Consider the following 23,122-nt stretch of genomic DNA (forward strand, 5'->3'; position numbering starts at 1 on the left):
CAATGTCTGAAATTGGTCATGACAATCCTGAATTGCAAACCTTAGGTAGCTTGAGGCAGTGGCTAAATGGGAACATGTAAGTAGGCATCCTTTATGTCTACCAAAACCATGAAATCTCCGTCCTCCGGACTGGAGATCACTGCCCTGAGAAAATTCCATCTTGAAATTGAATTTCTTTAGGAAGAAATTGAGGGATTTCAGATTTAAGATTGGTCTGACTGAGCCGTCCGGCTTCGGGACCACGAAGAGGCTTGAATAAAAACCTTCTCCCTGCTGACTAAGGCCAATTTGAACAATCGGTGAGGGGGAACGTCTTGAAACCCCAGTTTGTACCCTTGGGACACTATTTGTAAAACCCACGAGTCCAGGTCCGAATGAATCCAGAACTGACTGAAGAGTTTTAGACGTGCCCCCACTGGTGTGGGCTCCTGCAAGAAAGCCCCAGTGTCATGCAGTGGATTTGGCAGAAGCAGAGGACAATCTCTGGTCCTGCAATCTTGAAGAGGCTACAGACCTCTTCCTTTTCCTTCCTCTACCTGCAAAGAAAGGGGAATCTAAACTTCTTGCATATCTATTGGGCCAAAATGACTGCGGTAGATAATGATGCGTCTTCATCCGTTGACAGGGAACATAGGGCAAGAAGGTTGACTTACCATTGAAATGAGGATGCATCTTGCTGCCTTTCCAATGAAGCAAGTTTAATTTAGTAATAGGTGAAAAACCATCCTTACAAAGGTGTTAATCAGAGACTTGGCTTTGTGGACACTTTTCAGAGAACAAATTTGTTAGCATAAAAATAAAGCCAGAAAATGAAGAGCTGTTTAATCACTCAATTGGATTTTTCTGCCAGCATATTTTTTTTCTCTGCAACCCACTGCTAAATTGTGCTTCCTAGCTGTTTTTATAAAATCACTGAATCAAATCTAACTCTGATTACATCAGAGAAGGCCAGGTACCCTACACCATAACAGGGGGTTTGAAATTTTGACTTGTCTACTTAAAGATCACCAAAATCTGATAACAAGGTCAATTAGGTCCCTGGGTGGGATTGAACCACCAACCTTATGGTTAATAGCCGTACATACTAACTGATTGCGCCACAGAGACACTTTGCAAAAGTTCATACTGACAAAGGCTAATAAGCATTCATCTAAAACGTTTCCTAGAAAAACTTTAAAAAGTCAATAATCTGGAGAGTTTTTGTAAGATGTTTCTTCCATCAACCAACGAAGAAACACATTGGTACTTTCCCATGATGAGTGAGTGCTTCAGGATCTCTTGCACTTACATGTGCAGCAGAGTACTGCAATGGAAGCATGCTGGGCCCATAACCCAGAGGTAGGCAGATTGAAACTATCCTCTGCTATATGCATTTTTTTTTGTTAATTAAAGTAATCCAAAACTGGGATTGATATTTTGTCTCTTTTATTTTTACTTAAAGTACAATAACTTTTACCATTTTAATTTGTTTTAATAGAATATCGACAGTATTGTTTTCTTTCAAAAATCCACTTCATTTTCTGTACCCTATTATTAAAATGGTAATTGACAAAAACAAACTACATTGTCACCAGAAGAGCAATACAAAATGTACAAGTGATATATTAAAATCATCTTTCCAGCTTGAATTTCAATGATGCATTGGGTCAACAATTTTGTGAGAAACATCTTCACCCTTAAATAAAGATTTTCTTAATTCCTTACCTGTGTGCTAATTAGATATCACCTTGTTTTCACATTAAACAGACTTCCACATGAGAAAGCAGCAAGGATGCAGTGGCGTTAATGTTTCCTGGTGTCAACCTGTATTATTTCAGTAGACATTGAAATGAGGATACATCTTGCTGCCTTTCCAATGAAGCAAGTTTAATTTAGTAATAGGTGAAAAACCATCCCTACAAAGGTGTTAATCAGAGACTTGGCTTTGTGGACACTTTTCAGAGAACAAATTTGTTAGCATAAAAATAAAGCCAGAAAATGAAGAGCTGTTTAATCACGCAATTTGATTTTTTTGCCAGCATATTTCTTTTTCTCTGCAACCCACTGCTAAATTGTGCTTCCTAGATGTTTTTATAAAATCACTGAATCAAATCTAACTCTGATTACATCAGAGAAGGCCAGGTACCCTACACCATAACAGGGGGTATGAAATTTGACTTGTCTACTTAAAGATCACCAAAATCTGATAACAAGGTCAATTACGTCCCTGGGTGGGATTGAACCACCAACCTTTTGGTTAATAGCCGTACACACTAACTGATTGCGCCACAGAGACACTTTGCAAAAGTCCATACTGACAATTGCTAATAAGCATTCATCTAAAACGATTCCTAGAAAAACTTAAAAAAGTCAATAATCTGGAGAGTTTTTGTAAGATGTTTCTTCTATCAACCAACGAAGAAACACATTGGTACTTTCCCATGATGAGTGAGTGCTTCAGGATCTCTTGCACTTACATGTGCAGCAGAGTACAGCAATGGAAGCATGCTGGGCCTATAACCCAGAGGTAGGCAGATTGAAACTATCCTCTGCTATATGCATTTTTTTGTTTGTTAATTAAAGTAATCCAAAACTGGGATTGATATTTTGGCTCTTTTATTTTTACTTAAAGTACAATAACTTTTACCATTTTAATTTGTTTTAATAGTATATTGACAGTATTGTTTTCTTTCAAAAATCCACTTAATTTTCTTTACCCTATTATTAAAATGGTAATTGACAAAAACAAACTACATTGTCACCAGAAGAGCAATACAAAATGTACAAGTGATATATTAAAATCATCTTTCCAGCTTGAATTTCAATGATGCATTGGGGCAACGATTTTGTGAGAAACATCTTCACCCTTTAATAAAGATTTTCTTAATTCCTTACCTGTGTGCTAATTAGATATCACCTTGTTTTCACATTAAACAGACTTCCACATGAGAAAGCAGCAAGGATGCAGTGGCGTTAATGTTTCCTGGTGTCAACCTGTATTATTTCAGTAGACATTGAAATGAGGATGCATCTTGCTGCCTTTCCAATGAAGCAAGTTTAATTTAGTAATAGGTGAAAAACCATCCTTACAAAGGTGTTAATCAGAGACTTGGCTTTGTGGACACTTTTCAGAGAACAAATTTGTTAGCATAAAAATAAAGCCAGAAAATAAAGAGCTGTTTAATCACTCAATTGGATTTTTCTGCCTGCATATTTTTTTTCTCTGCAAACCACTGCTAAATTGTGCTTCCTAGCTGTTTTTATAAAATCACTGAATCAAATCTAACTCTGATTACATCAGAGAAGGCCAGGTACCCTACACCATAACAGGGGGTTTGAAATTTTGACTTGTCTACTTAAAGATCACCAAAATCTGATAACAAGGTCAATTAGGTACCTGGGTGGGATTGAACCACCAACCTTTTGGTTAATAGCCGTACATACTAACTGATTGCGCCACAGAGACACTTTGTAAAAGTATATACTGACAAAGGCTAATAAGCATTCATCTAAAACGTTTCCTAGAAAAACTTTAAAAAGTCAATAATCTGGAGAGTTTTTGTAAGATGTTTCTTCCATCAACCAACGAAGAAACACATTGGTACTTTCCCATGATGAGTGAGTGCTTCAGGATCTCTTGCACTTACATGTGCAGCAGAGTACAGCAATGGAAGCATGCTGGGCCCATAACCCAGAGGTAGGCAGATTGAAACTATCTTCTGCTATATGCATTTTTTTTGTTAATTAAAGAAATCCAAAACTGGGATTGATATTTTGGCTCTTTTATTTTTACTTAAAGTACAACAACTTTTACCATTTTAATTTGTTTTAATAGTATATTGACAGTATTGGTTTCTTTCAAAAATCCACTTCATTTTCTTTACCCTATTATTAAAATGGTAATTGACAAAAACAAACTACATTGTCACCAGAAGAGCAATACAAAATGTACAAGTGATATATTAAAATCATATTTCCAGCTTGAATTTCAATGATGCATTGGGGCAACGATTTTGTGAGAAACATCTTCACCCTTAAATAAAGATTTTCTTAATTCCTTACCTGTGTGCTAATTAGATATCACCTTGTTTTCATATTAAACAGACTTCCACATGAGAAAGCAGCAAGGATGCAGTGGCGTTAATGTTTCCTGGTGTCAACTTGTATTATTTCAGTAGACATTGAAATGAGGATGCATCTTGCTGCCTTTCCAATTAAGCAAGTTTAATTTAGTAATAGGTGAAAAACCATCCTTACAAAGGTGTTAATCAGAGACTTGGCTTTGTGGACACTTTTCAGAGAACAAATTTGTTAGCATAAAAATAAAGCCAGAAAATGAAGAGCTGTTTAATCACTCGATTGGATTTTTCTGCCAGCATATTTTTTTTCTCTGCAACCCACTGCTAAATTGTGCTTCCTAGCTGTTTTTTTATAAAATCACTGAATCAAATCTAACTCTGATTACATCAGAGAAGGCCATGTACCCTACACCATAAGAGGGGGTTTGAAATTTTGACTTGTCTACTTAAATATCACCAAAATCTGATCACAAGTTTAATTACGTCCCTGGGTGGGATTGAACCACCAACCTTTCGGTTAATAGCCGAACACACTAACCGATTGCGCCACAGAGACACTTTGCAAAAAGTGCTTACTGACAAAGGTTAATAAGCATACATCTAGAACGTTTCCTAGAAAAACATAAAAAAATCAATAATCTGGAGAGTTTTTGTAAGATGTTTCTTCCATCAACCAACGAATAAACACATTGGTACTTTCCCATGATGAGTGAGTGCTTCAGGATCTCTTGCACTTACATGTGCAGCAGAGTACTGCAATGGAAGCATGCTGGACCCATAACCCAGAGGTAGGCAGATTGAAACTATCCTTTGCTATATGCATTTTTTTTGTTAATTTAAGTAATCAAAACTGGGATTGATATTTTTGCTCTTTTATTTTTACTTAAAGTACAATAACTTTTACCATTTTAATTTGTTTTAATAGTATATTGACAGTATAGTTTTCTTTCAAAAATCCACTTAATTTTCTTTACCCTGTTATTAAAATGGTAATTGACAAAAAAAACTACATTGTCACCAGAAGAGCAATACAAAATGTACAAGTGATATATTAAAATCATCTTTCCAGCTTGAATTTCAATGATGCATTGGGGCAACAATTTTGTGAGAAACATCTTCACCCTTAAATAAAGATTTTCGTAATTCCTTACCTGTGTGCTAATTAGATATCACCTTGTTTTCACATTAAACAGACTTCCACATGAGAAAGCAGCAAGGATGCAGTGGCGTTAATGTTTCCTGGTGTCAACCTGTATTATTTCAGTAGACATTGAAATGAGGATGCATCTTGCTGCCTTTCCAATGAAGCAAGTTTAATTTAGTAATAGGTGAAAAACCATCCCTACAAAGGTGTTAATCAGAGACTTGGCTTTGTGGACACTTTTCAGAGAACAAATTTGTTAGCATAAAAATTAAGCAAGAAAATTAAGAGCTGTTAAATCAAGCAATTTGATTTTTTTGCAAGCATATTTCTTTTTCTCTGCAACCCACTGCTAAATTGTGCTTCCTAGATGTTTTTATAAAATCACTGAATCAAATCTAACTCTGATTACATCAGAGAAGGCCAGGTACCCTACACAATAAGAGGGGGTTTGAAATTTTGACTTGTCTACTTAAATATCACCAAAATCTGATGACAAGGTCAATTACGTCCCTGGGTGGGATTGAACCACCAACCTTTTGGTTAAAAGCCGTACACACTAACTGATTGTGCCACAGAGACACTTTGCAAAAGTACATACTGACAAAGGCTAATAAGCATTCATCTAAAACGTTTCCTAGAAAAACTTAATAAAGTCAATAATCTGGAGAGTTTTTGTAAGATGTTTCTTCTATCAACCAACGAAGAAACACATTGGTACTTTCCCATGATGAGTGAGTGCTTCAGGATCTCTTGCACTTACATGTGCAGCAGAGTACAGCAATGGAAGCATGCTGGGCCCATAACCCAGAGGTAGGCAGATTGAAACTATCCTCTGCTATATGCATTTTTTTGTTTGTTAATTAAAGTAATCCAAAACTGGGATTGATATTTTGGCTCTTTTATTTTTACTTAAAGTACAATAACTTTTACCATTTTAATTTGTTTTAATAGTATATTGACAGTATTGTTTTCTTTCAAAAATCCACTTAATTTTCTTTACACTATTATTAAAATGGTAATTGACAAAAACAAACTACATTGTCACCAGAAGAGCAATACAAAATGTACAAGTGATATATTAAAATCATCTTTCCAGCTTGAATTTCAATGATGCATTGGGGCAACGATTTTGTGAGAAACATCTTCACCCTTAAATAAAGATTTTCTTAATTCCTTACCTGTGTGCTAATTAGATATCACCTTGTTTTCACATTAAACAGACTTCCACATGAGAAAGCAGCAAGGATGCAGTGGCGTTAATGTTTCCTGGTGTCAACCTGTATTATTTCAGTAGACATTGAAATGAGGATGCATCTTGCTGCCTTTCCAATGAAGCAAGTTTAATTTAGTAATAGGTGAAAAACCATCCTTACAAAGGTGTTAATCAGAGACTTGGCTTTGTGGACACTTTTCAGAGAACAAATTTGTTAGCATAAAAATAAAGCCAGAAAATAAAGAGCTGTTTAATCACTCAATTGGATTTTTCTGCCAGCATATTTTTTTTCTCTGCTACCCACTGCTAAATTGTGCTTCCTAGCTTTTTTTATAAAATCACTGAATCAAATCTAACTCTGATTACATCAGAGAAGGCCAGGTACCCTACACAATAACAGGGGGTATGAAATTTGACTTGTCTACTTAAAGATCACAAAAATCTGATAACAAGGTCAATTACGTCCCTGGGTGGGATTGAACCACTAACCTTTTGGTTAATAGCCGTACATACTAACTGATTGCGCCACAGAGACACTTTGCAAAAGTACATACTGACAAATGCTAATAAGCATTCATCTAAAACGTTTCCTAGAAAAACTTAAAAAAGTCAATAATCTGGAGAGTTTTTGTAAGATGTTTCTTCTATCAACCAACGAAGAAACACATTGGTACTTTCCCATGATGAGTGAGTGCTTCAGGATCTCTTGCACTTACATGTGCAGCAGAGTACAGCAATGGAAGCATGCTGGGCCCATAACCCAGAGGTAGGCAGATTGAAACTATCCTCTGCTATATGCATTTTTTTTTGTTAATTAAAGTAATCCAAAACTGGGATTGATATTTTGTCTCTTTTATTTTTACTTAAAGTACAATAACTTTTACCATTTTAATTTGTTTTAATAGTATATTGACAGTATTGTTTTCTTTCAAAAATCCACTTAATTTTCTTTACCCTATTATTAAAATGGTAATTGACAAAAACAAACTACATTGTCACCAGAAGAGCAATACAAAATGTACAAGTGATATATTAAAATCATCTTTCCAGCTTGAATTTCAACGATGCATTGGGGCAACGATTTTGTGAGAAACATCTTCACCCTTAAATAAAGATTTTCTTAATTCCTTACCTGTGTGCTAATTAGATATCACCAAACAAGGCTTCACCTTCATAGGGAAGAGACTCCCTTTCTTCTTGGAGTCAGCATCAGCATTCTCTTGGTGAATCCACAATGCCCTCCTATCCGACACTGCCATGAAATTGGCCCGTGAACTCAAGAGTCCTATATCCCTTGCAGTCTCACGTAAGTATGCTGCAGTGTCCTTGATATGATACAACGTAAGGAGTATCCCATCTCTCCAGGGTATCTATATCGGATGACAAGGTATTCGACCAATTCTTGAATACTACTACTCACCCATGCACATGTATTTGTATTCTGTCCGCGGCGGGAAATGAATAAACAACCAGAATCCTTTTGGGGATTTGAAACCATTTTGTCGAGCTGGCCCAGACTTTCTCAAACAGAGATGGAGGAACGTTACATCAGCTTTCATTATATATCTATATATACATACATATAGACCCCTTTGTCAGGAACAGCAGGGTCTTCAGTGATTTTAATATGTCCATAATATCCACAATCATGTACTGAATGCTCCTTGCCAATATTGGATCTAATCAGGAAACTTATGGTCGACATAAGTATCAGTATCCGTGTCAGTATCAGTGTGTAGTAACTGGGCAAAATAACATTTTTGCGACCCAGCGGGGCCTGAGGGAAAAGAAACATAGCCATGAATATCACATCTATTCTCTACGTCTGTGTCTGGGACACAGATTTATCCAACCTTACTCTGATATTACTGAAACATTTACCCAGTCAGTTATCGGTGGTGCCAACAGGGCCACCATCATATGTCTGCATTCCTAATATAGTTTCCTCTTGGGAAAAACAGGTCAGATTTCTTTGTCTCAGATCTTCCTCTAGCCTTGTTCTTCTTTTGAGAGTTCCCTTGTGCTGCCTCAGTTGGATCTCCTTCACTTGACAGGGGGGTGCCCGAGCAGCGACCCTCCCCAGCTCTAGCCCAACTCCTACTTACGTGCCAAGTGAGATACTATGATCAGGAAGGTGCTTCTCCCAGGGCAAGGCTCACCCATTGCACTCTGGGTGTGCTGCTCCTGCGATTTCCCCAAATGTGGGACACTTGACTGCATAATTTGTGTTTCCACTGGTCTGCTTTCATATAATTCAGATCTCTTTGTCTCAGGTCTCTCTCCAGCCTAGTTTGCTGTCTGTTTCCACTTCTTTTTTTTTTGAGCCCCTCCCTTCTATACCCTTGTGCACTATCCTGACTTCTCCTCCTGTCTGCTTACTTTGTGCCTTCCAACGCACAATGCGAACTACAGGTAGTGCTGCAGTGCCCACACCCTTTTACTTGCCTTACAGAGCAGCTCTGGAGCTGTTACAGTGCCCAGCTGCTGCAAGAAATCAGCTTGAATGCTTCAGGGGCTGGGGCATAGCCAACATGAGCCCCACACCGAAGGAGGGTGGAGGTGTTTAATGCGAACTAGGGGTCATCCAAGCGCCGCAAAAGGCCGCCATGCCCTGCACGCCCCTTTTCTCTTTTCATATGCAGATGAGGGTTGAAGCCAACTTTGACCCACTGCTTGGATGACATCACCGTATGCAAATCCATCTGCTGTAGGCCTTCCCCCAGGAATGCTTGTACTAGTTGTTGCATTTGGTTTGTTGTTTGGGGGTGCTTCAGTATTAGGCAGCCTTCTGCCCTCCCATGTTCATCTGAAAATATGTGTTCTCCCTGCAGTTGTTGTCCCCAGATGAGAGTTCCCTTGTGCTGCCTCAGTTGAATCTCCTTTACTTGACAGAGATGTGCCTGAGCAGCGGCCCTCCCCAGCTCTATCCCAAATCATACTTATTTTGCATAGGAGATACCATGGTCATGAAGATTGTTCTCCCAGGGTGAGGTTCATTCATTGCATTCTGAGTATGCTAACCCCTGTGATTTCCCCAAATGTGGGAAACTCGACTGCATTATTTGTGGTAGTGGGGGACTGTGTTTGTGCTTTCCTCTGGTCAGCTCTGGTAAAAGTCAGATTTCTTTGTCTCAGATCTTCCTCTAGCCTTGTTCTTCTTTCGAGAGTTCCCTTGTGCTGCCTCAGTTGGATCTCCTTCATTTGACAGGGGGGTGCCCGAGCAGCGACCCTCCCCAGCTCTAGCCCAACTCCTACTTACCTGCCAGGTGAGATACTATGATCATGAAGGTGCTTCTCCCAGGGCAAGACTCACCCATTGCACTCTGGGTGTGCTGCCCCTGTGATTTCCCCAAATGTGGGAAACTTGGCTGCATAATTTGTGTTTCCACTGGTCGGCTTTCATATAATTCAGATTTCTTTGTCTTAGGTCTCTCTCCAGCCTAGTTTGCTGTCTGCTGGCATACTCTCTCTCTGTCTCTCCAAAGGGCCTTGTGGGGAAACTGTCTTCAGAAAAAGCATTCCCTGTGTGTGTAGTGTGTCGGTACACGTGTGTCGACATGTCTGAGGAAGAAGGCTATATTAGAGAGGAGCGGGAGCAAATGAACGTGGTGTCTCCGCCGACACCTGATTGGATGGATATGTGGAATGTTTAAAATGCTAGTGTAAACTCATTGCACAAAAGATTAGACAAGGCAGAAGCTTTGGGACAGTCAGGGTCTCAACCAATGCCTAATCCTATGTCGCAGGGACTGTCAGGGTCTCATAAGCGCCCACTATCCAGATTGTTGACACAGATACCGACACGGATTCTGACTCCAGTGTCGATTACGATGATGCAAAGTTACAGCCAAAATTGGCAAAATACATTTGATATATGATTATGGCAATAAAAGATGTTTTGCACATCACAGAGGAGCCCCCTATCCCTGACAAGAGGGTACATATGTACAAGGGAAAGAAGCCTGAGGTAACCTTTCCCCCCTCACACGAGCTGAACGAGTTATGTGAAAAAGCTTGGGAATCTCCTGCAGATTTCCAAAAGGATTCCCCTTTCCCATCAACGGATAGGTTACGATGGGAATCCTCCCCTTGGGTGGACAAAGCATTAACACGCTTATCCAAGAAGGTAGCCCTCCCGTCCCAGGATACGGCTACCCTCAAAGAGTCTGCTGACCGCAAACAGGAGATTACCCTGAAGTCCATTTATACACATTCAGGTACCTTACTCAGACCGGCAATTGCGTCGGCCTGGGTGTGTAGTGCTGTAGCGGCATGGACGGATACCCTAGATAAGGCTACTATTTTATTGCCCCTGGGGCATATAAGAGATGCTGTCCTATATATGTGTGTATGCAAACTACAGGTGGTGCTGCAGGGCTCACACCCTTTTACTTGTCTTGTAGAGCAACTCTGGAGCTGTTACTGGGTCCAGCTGCTGCAAGAAATCAGCTTGAATGCTTCAGGGGCTTGGGCATGGCCAACATGAGCCCCACACTGATGGGGGTGTATAAAGCGATCTAGGGGTCATCCAAGCGCAACCCCACAAAGGCCGCCATGCCCTGCGTGACCATTTTCTCTTTTCATATGCAGACGAGGGTTGCAGCCAACTATGCCCATTGCTTGGATGACATCACCGTATGCAAATCCGTCTGCTGCAGACCTTTCCCCAGGAATGCTTGTACTAGTTGTTGCATATGGTTTGATGTTTGAGGGTGCTTCAGTATTAGGCAGCCTTCCGCCCTCTCATGTTCATCTGAAAATATGTGGTCTCCCTGCAGTTCCCTTGTGCTTCCTCAGTTGAATCTCCTTAACTTGACGGGTGTGTGCCCGAGCAGCCGCCCTCCACAGCCCTATCCCAGCACATGCTTTTCTTGCGTATGAGATCTCTTGATCATGAAGATAGTTCTCACAGGGTGAGGTTCATCCATTACATTTTAAAGTAGGAAGGTACAAATTACATATTCAAATTACATATATGTGCTGGATTCAAATGTTTTCCCCCCTTCCTTTCTCAATTGTGCCCATCAGCAGCTATTCTAATGTTGCTGCCAATGGGTGTGACACATTCATTTCTTCTGTGGGGTACACTGGACTCCATAAGGATTCACATTGGGGTGTAGAGTAGGATCTTGATCTGAGGCACCAACAGGCTCAAAGCTTTTGACTGTTCCCAAGATGCTCAGCGCCCCCTCCTCTATAACCTCGCTTCCATGAACAGGGAGCTCAGTTTGTAGTTGGTGCCTTCAGTAGCAGGCCACTTAAGAGGGGGCTGCCTCAGGCAGCCTATTCTTAGCTATTAATTTTGACAAGAAAAGAAGAACTTTTATTTATAAGAATCTACAAGGGCTGCAGCGGCCCTCCCCAGCCCTATCCCAAATCATACTTATTTTGCATAGGAGATACCATGGTCATGAAGATTGTTCTCCCAGGGTGAGGTTCATTCATTGCATTCTGGGTATGCTGACCCCTGTGATTTCCCCAAATGTGGGAAACTCAACTGCATTATTTGTGGTAGTGGGGGACTGTGTTTGTGCTTTCTTCTGGTCAACTCCCCCCTCTTCCTGCTGTGTTCGGCCACCCCCTACCCCCTCCCCTCCCTGCCGTGTGTCCGGTCACCCTCCCCTCTCTGCTGTGTGTCCAGCCACCCCCCCCCCTCTCAGCTGTGTGTCCGGCCACCCCCCCCAGACACGCAGCGCCTGACACACACAGACATGCAACGCCTGACACGCATACGCATATGCAGCGCTGGACGCACACGCACACAGCACCTGACACACACACACACACACAGCACCTGACACACACGCACACACACAGCACCTGACACACACACACACAGCACCTGACACTCACACGGACCTGACACACGCGCACACACTCACACGCAGCACCTGACACACGCACACACAGACGCAGCACCTGACACTCACACGGACCTGACACACACGCACACACTCACACGCGGCGCCTGACGCACATAGACACGCGGCGCCTGACGCACATAGACACGCGGCGCCTGACGCACACGCGGCGCCTGACGCACACGCGGCGCCTGACGCACACGCGGCGCCTGACAGACACGCGGCGCCTGACACACACGCACAGGCAGCGCCTGGCACACACGCACAGGCAGCGCCTGACACACACGCAGCGTCTGACACACACAGACACGCAGCGCCTGACACACACAGACACGCAGCGCCTAACGCACAGGCAGCGCCTGACACACGCAGCGCCTGACACACGCAGCGCCTGACACACGCAGCGCCTGACACACGCAGCGCCTGACACACACACGCACCTGACACTCACATGCTCCTGACACACGAAGCATGATGGCCTAACAGGAGGCTTTAAAATTTTCTTTCTAGTGACCTTCGTTTGGGAGAAAAATGCAAAGGTACAAGACAGCTTTTCCTTGCCAATATCTCTCTTTTGCAAAGAGCTGCGCATTGGAAAATTCAGGGCTATGTCGTGTAGATGATGGCCTAACAGGAGGCTTTAAAATTATCTTTCTAGTGTCCTTCGTTTGGGAGAAAAATGCAAAGGTACAAGACAGCTTTTCCTTGCCAATATCTCTCTTTTGCAAAGAGCTGCGCATTGGAAAATTCAGGGCTATGTCGTGTAGATGATGGCCTAACAGGAGGCTTTAAAATTATCTTTCTAGTGTCCTTCGTTTGGGAGAAAAATGCAAAGGTACAAGACAGCTTTTCCTTGCCAATATCTCTCTTTTGCAAAGAGCTGCGCATTGGAAAATTCAGGGCTATGTCGTGTAGATGATGGCCTAACAGGAGGCTTTAAAATTTTCTTTCTAGTGTCCTTCGTTTGGGAGAAAAATGCAAAGGTACAAGACAGCTTTTCCTTGCCAATATCTCTCTTTTGCAAAGAGCTGCGCATTGGAAAATTCAGGGCTATGTCGTGTAGATGATGGCCTATCAGGAGGCTTTAACATTTTCTTTCTAGTGTCCTTCGTTTGGGAGAAAAATGCAAAGGTACAAGACAGCTTTTCCTTGCCAATATCTCTCTTTTGCAAAGAGCTGCGCATTGGAAAATTCAGGGCTATGTCGTGTAGATGATGGCCTAACAGGAGGCTTTAAAATTTTCTTTCTAGTGTCCTTCGTTTGGGAGAAAAATGCAAAGGTACAAGACAACTTTTCCTTGCCAATATCTCTCTTTTGCAAAGAGCTGCGCATTGGAAAATTCAGGGCTATGTCGTGTAGATGATGGCCTAACAGGAGGCTTTAAAATTTTCTTTCTAGTGACCTTCGTTTGGGAGAAAAATGCAAAGGTACAAGACAGCTTTTCCTTGCCAATATCTCTCTTTTGCAAAGAGCTGCGCATTGGAAAATTCAGGGCTATGTCGTGTAGATGATGGCCTAACAGGAGGCTTTAAAATTATCTTTCTAGTGTCCTTCGTTTGGGAGAAAAATGCAAAGGTACAAGACAGCTTTTCCTTGCCAATATCTCTCTTTTGCAAAGAGCTGCGCATTGGAAAATTCAGGGCTATGTCGTGTAGATGATGGCCTAACAGGAGGCTTTAAAATTATCTTTCTAGTGTCCTTCGTTTGGGAGAAAAATGCAAAGGTACAAGACAGCTTTTCCTTGCCAATATCTCTCTTTTGCAAAGAGCTGCGCATTGGAAAATTCAGGGCTATGTCGTGTAGATGATGGCCTAACAGGAGGCTTTAAAATTTTCTTTCTAGTGTCCTTCGTTTGGGAGAAAAATGCAAAGGTACAAGACAGCTTTTCCTTGCCAATATCTCTCTTTTGCAAAGAGCTGGGCATTGGAAAATTCAGGGCTATACCGTGTAGATGAAGCACTAACAGGAGGCTTTAAAATTTTCTTTCTAGTGTCCTTCGTTTGGGAGAAAAATGCAAAGGTACAAGACAGCTTTTCCTTGCCAATATCTCTCTTTTGCAAAGAGCTGCGCATTGGAAAATTCAGGGCTATGCCGTGTAGATGATGGCCTAACAGGAGGCTTAAAAATTTTCTTTCTAGTGTCCTTCGTTTGGGAGAAAAATGCAAAGGTACAAGACAGCTTTTCCTTGCCAATATCTCTCTTTTGCAAAGAGCTGCGCATTGGAAAATTCAGGGCTATGTCGTGTAGATGATGGCCTAACAGGAGGCTTTAAAATTTTCTTTCTAGTGACCTTCGTTTGGGAGAAAAATGCAAAGGTACAAGACAGCTTTTCCTTGCCAATATCTCTCTTTTGCAAAGAGCTGCGCATTGGAAAATTCAGGGCTATGTCGTGTAGATGATGGCCTAACAGGAGGCTTTAAAATTTTCTTTCTAGTGTCCTTCGTTTGGGAGAAAAATGCAAAGGTACAAGACAGCTTTTCCTTGCCAATATCTTTCTTTTGCAAAGAGCTGCGCATTGGAAAATTCAGGGCTATGTCGTGTAGATGATGGCCTAACAGTAGGCTTTAAAATTATCTTTCTAGTGTCCTTCGTTTGGGAGAAAAATGCAAAGGTACAAGACAGCTTTTCCTTGCCAATATCTCTCTTTTGCAAAGAGCTGCGCATTGGAAAATTCAGGGCTATACCGTGTAGATGAAGCACTATCAGGAGGCTTTAAAATTTTCATTCTAGTGTCCTTCGTTTGGGAGAAAAATGCAAAGGTACAAGACAGCTTTTCCTTGCCAATATCTCTCCTTTGCAAAGAGCTGCGCATTGGAAAATTCAGGGCTATGCCGTGTAGATGATGGCCTAACAGGAAGCTTTAAAATTTTCTTTCTAGTGTCCTTCGTTTGGGAGAAAAATGCAAAGGTACAAGACAGCTTTTCCTTGCCAATATCTCTCTTTTGCAAAGAGCTGTGCATTGGAAAATTCAGGGCTATGTCGTGTAGATGATGGCCTAACAGGAGGCTTTAAAATTATCTTTCTAGTGTCCTTCGTTTGGGAGAAAAATGCAAAGGTACAAGACAGCTTTTCCTTGCCAATATCTCTCTTTTGCAAAGAGCTGCGCATTGTAAAAATCAGGGCTATGTCGTGTAGATGATGGCCTAACAGGAGGCTTTAAAATTATCTTTCTAGTGTCCTTCGTTTGGGAGAAAAATGCAAAGGTACAAGACAGCTTTTCCTTGCCAATATCTCTCTTTTGCAAAGAGCTACGCATTGGAAAATTCAGGGCTATGTCTTGTAGATGATGGCCTAACAGTAGGCTTTAAAATTTTCTTTCTAGTGTCCTTCGTTTGGGAGAAAAATGCAAAGGTACAAGACAGCTTTTCCTTGCCAATATCTCTCTTTTGCAAAGAGCTACGCATTGGAAAATTCAGGGCTATGTCTTGTAGATGATGGCCTAACAGTAGGCTTTAAAATTTTCTTTCTAGTGTCCTTCTTTTGGGAGAAAAATGCAAAGGTACAAGACAGCTTTTCCTTGCCAATATCTCTCTTTTGCAAAGAGCTGCGCATTGGAAAATTCAGGGCTATGTCGTGTAGATGATGGCCTAACAGGAGGCTTTAAAATTATCTTTCTAGTGTCCTTCGTTTGGGAGAAAAATGCAAAGGTACAAGACAGCTTTTCCTTGCCAATATCTCTCTTTTGCAAAGAGCTACGCATTGGAAAATTCAGGGCTATGTCGTGTAGATGATGGCCTAACAGGAGGCTTTAACATTTTCTTTCTAGTGTCCTTCGTTTGGGAGAAAAATGCAATGGTACAAGACAGCTTTTCCTTGCCAATATCTCTCTTTTGCAAAGAGCTGCGCATTGGAAAATTCAGGGCTATGTCGTGTAGATGATGGAATAACAGGAGGCTTTAAAATTTTCTTTCTAGTGTCCTTCGTATGGGAGAAAAATGCAAAGGTACAAGACAGCTTTTCCTTGCCAATATCTCTCTTTTGCAAAGAGCTGCGCATTGGAAAATTCAGGGCTATGCCGTGTAGATGATGGCCTAACAGGAGGCTTTAAAATTTTCTTTCTAGTGTCCTTCGTTTGGGAGAAAAATGCAAAGGTACAAGACAGCTTTTCCTTGCCAATATCTCTCTTTTGCAAAGAGCTGCGCATTGGAAAATTCAGGGCTATGTCGTGTAGATGATGGCCTAACAGGAGGCTTTAAAATTATCTTTCTCTATCGTCCTAAGTGGATGCTGGGGTTCCTGAAAGGACCATGGGGAATAGCGGCTCCGCAGGAGACAGGGCACAAAAGTAAAGCTTTTACAGGTCAGGTGGTGTGTACTGGCTCCTCCCCCTATGACCCTCCTCCAGACTCCAGTTAGATTTTTGTGCCCGGCCGAGAAGGGTGCAATTCTAGGTGGCTCTCATAAAGAGCTGCTTAGAGAGTTTAGCTTAGGTTTTTTATTTTACAGTGATTCCTGCTGGCAACAGGATCACTGCAACGAGGGACAGAGGGGAGAAGAAGTGAACTCACCTGCGTGCAGGATGGATTGGCTTCTTGGCTACTGGACATGAAGCTCCAGAGGGACGATCACAGGTACAGCCTGGATGGTCACCGGAGCCACGCCGCCGGCCCCCTCACAGATGCTGAAGCAAGAAGAGGTCCAGAATCGGCGGCTGAAGACTCCTGCAGTCTTCTTAAGGTAGCGCACAGCACTGCAGCTGTGCGCCATTTTCCTCTCAGCACACTTCACACGGCAGTCACTGAGGGTGCAGGGCGCTGGGGGGGGGGCGCCCTGGGAGGCAAATGAAAACCTTCAAAAAGGCTAAAAATACCTCACATATAGCCCCAGAGGCTATATGGAGATATTTACCCCTGCCTAAATGTACTAAATAGCGGGAGACGAGCCCGCCGAAAAAGGGGCGGGGCCTATCTCCTCAGCACACGGCGCCATTTTCTGTCACAGCTCCGCTGGTCAGGAAGGCTCCCAGGTCTCTCCCCTGCACTGCACTACAGAAACAGGGTATAACAGAGAGGGGGGGCAAAATAAATGGCAATATATTAATATAAAAGCAGCTATAAGGGAGCACTTAATCATAAGGCTATCCCTGTCATATATAGCGCTTTTTGGTGTGTGCTGGCAGACTCTCCCTCTGTCTCCCCAAAGGGCTAGTGGGTCCTGTCTTCGTATAGAGCATTCCCTGTGTGTCTGCTGTGTGTCGGTACGTGTGTGTCGACATGTATGAGGACGTTATTGGTGTGGAGGCGGAGCAATTGCCAAATATGAGGATGTCACCTCCTAGGGGGTCGACACCAGAATGGATGCCTTTATTTGTGGAATTACGGGATAGCGTCAACTCGCTTAAGCAGTCGTTTGCCGACATGAGGCGGCCGGACACTCAATTAGTGCCTGTCCAGGCGCCTCAAACACCGTCAGGGGCTGTAAAACGCCCCTTGCCTCAGTCGGTCGACACAGACCCAGACACAGGCACTGATTCCGGTGGTGAAGGTGACGAATCAACCGTATTTTCCAGTAGGGCCACACGTTATATGATTTTGGCAATAAAGGAGATGTTACATTTAGCTGATACTACAGGTACCACTAAACAGGGTATTATGTGGGGTGTGAAAAAACTACCAGTAGTTTTTACCGAATCAGAAGAATTAAATGACGTGTGTGATGAAGCGTGGGGTGCCCCGATAAAAAACTGCTAATTTCAAAGAAGTTATTGGCTTTATACCCTTTCCCGCCAGAGGTTAGGGAGCGCTGGGAAACACCTCCTAGGGTGGACAAAGCGCTAACACGCTTATCAAAACAAGTGGCGTTACCCTCTCCTGAGACGGCCGCACTTAAAGATCCATCAGATAGGAGGATGGAAAATATCCAAAAAGGTATATACACACATGCAGGTGTTATACTACGACCAGCTATTGCGACTGCCTGGATGTGCAGTGCTGGGGTAGTTTGGTCAGAGTCCCTGATCGAAAATATTGATACCCTGGACAGGGACAATATTTTACTGTCGTTAGAACAAATAAAGGATGCATTTCTTTATATGCGTGATGCACAGAGAGATATCTGCACACTGGCATCACGGGTAAGTGTGCTATGTCCATTTCGGCCAGAAGAGCTTTATGGACACGACAGTGGACAGGCGATGCGTAGAGGAGTTATTTGGGGTCGGTCTATCGGATTTGGTGGCCACGGCTACGGCCGGGATATCCACCTTTCTACCTCAAGTCACTCCCCAACAGAAAAAGGCACCGACCTTTCAACCGCAGCCCTTTCGTTCCTTTAAAAATAAGAGAGCAAAGGGCTATTCATATCTGCCACGAGGCAGAGGACGAGGGAAGAGACAGCAACAGGCAGCTCCTTCCCAGGAACAGAAGCCCTCCCCGGCTTCTACAAAAGCCTCAGCATGACGCTGGGGCTTCGCAAGCGGACTCGGGGGCGGTAGGCGGTCGTCTCAAGAATTACAGCGCGCAGTGGGCTCACTCGCAGGTAAATCCCTGGATCCTGCAGATAATATCTCAGGGGTACAGGTTGAAATTAGAGACAGAGCCACCTCACCGTTTCCTGAAGTCTGCTTTACCAACGTCCCCCTCAGAAAGGGAGACGGTTTTGGAAGCCATTCACAAGCTGTATTCTCAGCAGGTGATAGTCAAGGTACCTCTTCTACAACAAGGGAAGGGGTATTATTCCACTCTTTTTGTGGTACCGAAGCCGGATGGCTCGGTAAGGCCTATTCTAAATCTGAAGTCCTTGAACCTGTACATAAAGAAGTTCAAGTTCAAGATGGAGTCACTCAGAGCAGTGATAGCGAACCTGGAAGAAGGGGACTTTATGGTATCCTTGGACATCAAGGATGCGTATCTCCACGTTCCAATTACCCCTCACACCAGGGGTACCTCAGGTTCGTTGTACAAAACTGTCACTATCAGTTTCAGACGCTGCCGTTTGGTTTGTCCACGGCACCTCGGGTCTTTACAAAGGTAATGGCCGAGATAATATTTCTTCTTCGAAGAAAAGGCGTATTAATTATCCCATACTTGGACGATCTCCTAATAAGGGCAAGGTCCAGAGAACAGCTAGAGATGGGTTTAGCACTATCTCAAGAGGTGCTAAAGCAGCACGGATGGATTCTGAATATTCCAAAATCCCAATTAATGCCGACAACTCGTCTGCTGTTCCTGGGGATGATTCTGGACACAGTTCAGAAAAAGGTTTTTCTTCCCGAAGAAAAAGCCAAGGAGTTATCTGACCTGGTCAGGAACCTCCTAAAACCAGGAAAGGTGTCTGTACATCAATGCACAAGAGTCCTGGGAAAAAATGGTAGCTTCTTACGAAGCAATCCCTTTCGGCAGATTCCATGCAAAGGGATCTGTTGGACAAATGGTCAGGGTCGCATCTTCAGATGCACCTGCGGATAACCCTGTCGCCGAGGACAAGGGTATCCCTTCTGTGGTGGTTGCAGGAGGCTCATCTATTGGAGGGCCGCAGATTCGGCATGCAGGATTGGATCCTGGTGACCACGGATGCCAGCCTGAGAGGCTGGGGAGCAGTCACACAGGGAAGAAATTTCCAGGGAGTGTGGTCGAGCCTGAAAAAGTCTCTTCACATAAGCATTCTGGAACTAAGAGCAATCTACAATGCTCTAAGCCAGGCGGAACCTCTGCTTCAAGGAAGACCGGTGTTGATCCAGTCGGACAACATCACGGCAGTCGCCCATGTAAACAGACAGGGCGGCACAAGAAGCAGGAGGGCAATGGCAGAAGCTGCCAGGATCCTTCGCTGGGCGGAGAATCACGTGATAGCACTGTCAGCAGTATTCATCCCGGGCGTGGACAACTGGGAAGCAGACTTCCTCAGCAGACACGACCTTCACCCGGGAGAGTGGGGACTTCATCCAGAAGTTTTCCACATGCTATTAAACCGTTGGGTAAAACCAATGGTGGACATGATGGCGTCTCGCCTCAACAAAACACTGGACAGGTATTGCGCCAGGTCAAGAGATCCGCAGGCAATAGCTGTGGACGCGCTGGTAACACCTTGGGTGTACCAGTCGGTATATGTGTTTCCTCCTCTGCCTCTCATACCAAAGGTATTGAGGATTATACGGCAAAGAGGAGTAAGACTAGTGGCTCCGGATTGGCCAAGAAGGACTTGGTACCCGGAACTTCAAGAGATGGTCACGGACGATCCGTGGCCTCTAGTTCTGAGAAGGGACCTGCTTCAGCAGGGTCCTTGTCTTTTTCAAGACTTACCGCGGCTGCGTTTTGACGGCATGGCGTTTGAATGCCAGATCCTAAAAGGAAAAGGCATTCCAGAAGAAGTCATTCCTACCTTGATAAAGGCAAGGAAGGAAGTCACCGCGAAGCATTATCGCCGTATTTGGCGAAAATATGTTGCGTGGTGCGAGCAGCGGAGTGCTCCGATGGAGGAATTTCAACTGGGTCGTTTTCCTACATTTCCTGCAATCAGGATTGTCTATGGGTCTCAAATTGGGATCTATTAAGGTTCAAATTTCGGCCCTATCAATATTCTTCCAAAAAGAATTGGCCTCAGTCCCTGAGGTCCAGATTTTTATCAAAGGAGTACTGCATATACAGCCTCCTGTGGTGCCTAAGGTGGCACCGTGGGATCTAAATGTAGTTTTAGATTTCCTCAAATCCAATTGGTTTGAACCACTAAAGAATGTGGATTTGAAATATCTCACATGGAAAGTGACTATGTTACTGGCCCTGGCTTCGGCCGGGAGAGTATCTGAACTGGCGGCTTTGTTTTATAAAAGCCCATATTTAATTTTCCATTCGACATAGGGCAGAGCTGCGGACGCGTCCGCATTTTCTCCCTAAGGTGGTATCAGCGTTTCACCTGAACCAGCCTATTGTAGTGCCTGCGGCTACAGACGACTTGAAGGACTCCAAGTTGTTGGACGTTGTCAGAGCCTTAAAAATATACATTTAAAGGACGGCTGGAGTCAGAAAATCTGACTCGCTGTTTATACTGTATGCACCCAACAAGTTGGGTGCACCTGCTTCTAAGCAGTCGATTGCTCGTTGGATTTGTAACAAAATTCAACTTGTACATTCTGTGGCAGGCCTGCCACAGCCTAAATCTGTTAAGGCCCATTCCGCAAGGAAGGTGGGCTCATCTTGGGCGGCTGCCCGAGGGGTCTCGGCATTACAACTCTGCCGAGCAGCTACGTGGTCAGGGGAGAACACGTTTGTAAATTTTTACAAATTTGATACCCTGGCAAAGGAGGACCTGGAGTTCTCTCATTCGGTGCTGCAGAGTCATCCGCACTCTCCCACCCGTTTGGGAGCTTTGGTATAATCCCCATGGTCCTTTCAGGAACCCCAGCATCCACTTAGGACGATAGAGAAAATAAGAATTTACTTACCGATAATTCTATTTCTCGGAGTCCGTAGTGGATGCTGGGCGCCCATCCCAAGTGCGGATTATCTGCAATACTTGTACATAGTTATTGTTAACTAATTCGGGTTATTGTTTAGGAAGCCATCTTTCAGAGGCTCCTCTGTTATCATACTGTTAACTGGGTTTAGATCACAAGTTGTACGGTGTGATTGGTGTGGCTGGTATGAGTCTTACCCGGGATTCAAAATCCTCCCTTATTGTGTACGCTCGTCCGGGCACAGTACCTAACTGGAGTCTGGAGGAGGGTCATAGGGGGAGGAGCCAGTACACACCACCTGACCTGTAAAAGCTTTACTTTTGTGCCCTGTCTCCTGCGGAGCCGCTATTCCCCATGGTCCTTTCAGGAACCCCAGCATCCACTACGGACTCCGAGAAATAGAATTATCGGTAAGTAAATTCTTATTTTCTAGTGTCCTTCGTTTGGGAGAAAAATGCAAAGGTACAAGACAGCTTTTCCTTGCCAATATCTCTCTTTTGCAAAGAGCTGCGCATTGGAAAATTCAGGGCTATGTCGTGTAGATGATGGCCTAACAGGAGGCTTTAAAATTATCTTTCTAGTGTCCTTCGTTTGGGAGAAAAATGCAAAGGTACAAGACAGCTTTTCCTTGCCAATATCTCTCTTTTGCAAAGAGCTACGCATTGGAAAATTCAGGGCTATGCCGTGTAGATGAAGCACTAACAGGAGGCTTTAAAATTATCTTTCTAGTATCCTTCGTTTGGGAGAAAAATGCAAAGGTACAAGACAGCTTTTCCTTGCCAATATCTCTCTATTGCAAAGAGCTACGCATTGGAAAATTCAGGGCTATGCCGTGTAGAGGAAGCACTAACAGGAGGCTTTAAAATTATCTTTCTAGTGTCCTTCGTTTGGGAGAAAAATGCAAAGGTACAAGACAGCTTTTCCTTGCCAATATCTCTCTATTGCAAAGAGCTACGCATTGGAAAATTCAGGGCTATGCCGTGTAGATGAAGCACTAACAGGAGGCTTTAAAATTATCTTTCTAGTGTCCTTCGTTTGGGAGAAAAATGCAAAGGTACAAGACAGCTTTTCCTTGCCAATATCTCTCTTTTGCAAAGAGCTGCGCATTGGAAAATTCAGGGCTATGTCGTGTAGATGACGGCCTAACAGGAGGCTTTAAAATTATCTTTCTAGTGCCCTTCGTTTGGGAGAAAAATGCAAAGGTACAAGACAGCTTTTCCTTGCCAATATCTCTCTTTTGCAAAGAGCTACGCATTGGAAAATTCAGGGCTATGTCGTGTAGATGATGGCCTAACAGGAGGCTTTAAAATTATCTTTCTAGTGCCCTTCGTTTGGGAGAAAAATGCAAAGGTAAAGACAGCTTTTCCTTGCCAATATCTCTCTTTTGCAAAGAGCTGCGCATTGGAAAATTCAGGGCTATGCCGTGTAGATGATGGCCTAACAGGAGGCTTTAAA

At 43.3% G+C, this 23,122-nt stretch overlaps 5 non-coding genes across 5 annotated transcripts; 4 read left to right on the forward strand and 1 right to left on the reverse strand.

Moving 5' to 3' along the window:
- Positions 1-4,540: 4,540 nt before the first annotated feature.
- TRNAN-AUU (transfer RNA asparagine (anticodon AUU)) lies at positions 4,541-4,614 on the reverse strand. Its single transcript has one exon. It is a non-coding gene; the product is annotated as a tRNA-Asn (tRNA).
- Positions 4,615-8,512: 3,898 nt separating this feature from the next.
- On the forward strand, positions 8,513-8,675 carry LOC135036381 (U1 spliceosomal RNA). The gene has a single exon (XR_010231151.1). It is a non-coding gene; the product is annotated as a U1 spliceosomal RNA (small nuclear RNA).
- A 675-nt stretch (positions 8,676-9,350) lies between these two features.
- LOC135036388 (U1 spliceosomal RNA) lies at positions 9,351-9,514 on the forward strand. The gene has a single exon (XR_010231156.1). It is a non-coding gene; the product is annotated as a U1 spliceosomal RNA (small nuclear RNA).
- Positions 9,515-9,666: 152 nt separating this feature from the next.
- LOC135036382 (U1 spliceosomal RNA) lies at positions 9,667-9,829 on the forward strand. The gene has a single exon (XR_010231152.1). It is a non-coding gene; the product is annotated as a U1 spliceosomal RNA (small nuclear RNA).
- A 1,965-nt stretch (positions 9,830-11,794) lies between these two features.
- Positions 11,795-11,958, forward strand: LOC135036397 (U1 spliceosomal RNA). The gene has a single exon (XR_010231165.1). It is a non-coding gene; the product is annotated as a U1 spliceosomal RNA (small nuclear RNA).
- Positions 11,959-23,122: the final 11,164 nt, after the last annotated feature.

This window comes from Pseudophryne corroboree, unplaced genomic scaffold (genome assembly GCF_028390025.1).
Source record: "Pseudophryne corroboree isolate aPseCor3 unplaced genomic scaffold, aPseCor3.hap2 scaffold_645, whole genome shotgun sequence".
Taxonomy (NCBI): Eukaryota; Metazoa; Chordata; class Amphibia; order Anura; family Myobatrachidae; genus Pseudophryne; species Pseudophryne corroboree.